Here is a 1,163-nt window from a genome sequence, read left to right on the forward strand (position 1 = left end):
AAACTGAGTAGCAATAGCTTTAGACTGTGCACGTCTAAAGTGACGGACAAACAGGAGTTGGGGTTCATGGTGGTAGCCCATGGCCTTTTCTGGGACCGGATTGATCACCGTGTTCTATTTTTATTAAAACGTTCCTCGATATCGCAGGTCACTGAGGTTACGGAGTCGCGCCCGTACCTCGTCTTCCTTAGTGAAGACTTCTGGACGGTCAACTCGGTCCATTGTCTATTTCAACTAAAATAATATTATTGCTAAAAGTCTAGCCTAGTCTAGTCTGGTCAAGTATGGTCGTCAAACTATCATGTTTTGTCTGCCCTTGTTTGTGTTCATTAGTATCATGTTAGGGTTGTTCGTTTAATAGAATCATGTTAGGATTATTATTGATTTAGTATGTAGTACTCAGCTTTGCTGATTACGTGCTTTTGCTTGTGCATGTTGATCATGGCTATGCCTTATTGATCCTGTGATGACCCAATCTTTGGTGAGCAGTCTCTAAGGATCAATAAGCATTGTCCATCTGCAGGTTTGAAGATGTTGCATCATTGGGATCGGGAATAGAGAGCTTGTATTTAGTTTTGATTTGCTAAGTTGACTTGGGTTTGTTTAAATGGACTTTAAACTTGTCATACTATTTATATTTCCTTATTTTCGTTGGTTGATTTTTGGGACTAAACCTGTAATCGATTATTTATAAACCTAAAGTTAGTTTTATGTTTTCCGCTGCAAAATTCAGAATAAGCCGTTACGTTTTCACACGGGCGATAATGCCTTGATAATTCTCTATGTTTTATATTAAAAGGTTATTTTAGAAAAGAGAGAATTGTCGGGGTGTTACAAAGTGGTATCTAGAAGCTAAGGTTTTACTTTAATAAATTTTTAGGCGCCTAACTATCTAGTTATTTAAAATAAAATTCTTAAAAATCGAGCTTCTACGTATTATAGTGTTCAAAAATTGGTACTTTTTTTTGGGGGGCCGATTTCCTTTTATCTTGTTTGAAAGAACATAATATTTTTTATTTAAGTTCGAAATCAAATTATTTATTCAAGTTAAAGCGATACTTTCGAAATTTTTATTTTTCTAATTATTTATTATTCAAAAAATGAGTACATTTTTTTTAAAGAAGTTCAAAAAAAAAAAAAAAAAAAAAAAAAATTTAGTTGTT

The sequence above is a fragment of the Spinacia oleracea genome, chromosome 3, assembly GCF_020520425.1.
Source record: "Spinacia oleracea cultivar Varoflay chromosome 3, BTI_SOV_V1, whole genome shotgun sequence".
Lineage (NCBI taxonomy): Eukaryota > Viridiplantae > Streptophyta > Magnoliopsida > Caryophyllales > Amaranthaceae > Spinacia > Spinacia oleracea.